Here is a 298-nt window from a genome sequence, read left to right as displayed (position 1 = left end):
TTTTTTTTAGAGGGGGAGACACACACACACACACACACACACACACACACACACACAGGAACAAACACAGGAACAAACACAATCTGCCACATTTGACTTCATCTATTTTTGACTTGTGAAAATCACGTTTGCAGGACACAACTCAAAAGATCAAGCCAATGTTGATTCCTCATTATATGACCCCTTTAAAAATCACACTCTTCTATTTAGATACGAATATGGGACCCTGCAGCACAAAAGCAGTCTTAAGTCGCTGGGGTATATTTGTAGCAATAGCCAACAATACATTGTATGGCTC

The 298-nt window shown here is 39.9% G+C and overlaps 1 protein-coding gene across 1 annotated transcript in view; it reads right to left on the bottom strand.

The window, feature by feature from the left end:
* The window catches only part of pdzd7b (PDZ domain containing 7b), a 36329-nt gene that overhangs the window by 10786 nt on the left and 25245 nt on the right, over positions 1 to 298 (bottom strand). The gene's annotated exons all lie outside the window — the stretch shown is intronic.

The sequence above is a fragment of the Sinocyclocheilus anshuiensis genome, unplaced genomic scaffold (genome assembly GCF_001515605.1).
Source record: "Sinocyclocheilus anshuiensis isolate Anshui unplaced genomic scaffold, SAMN03320099.WGS_v1.1 scaffold75, whole genome shotgun sequence".
Classification (NCBI taxonomy): Eukaryota; Metazoa; Chordata; class Actinopteri; order Cypriniformes; family Cyprinidae; genus Sinocyclocheilus; species Sinocyclocheilus anshuiensis.
Note: the sequence above shows the minus strand (reverse complement) of the source record. Positions and strands in the feature narration are given on the sequence as shown.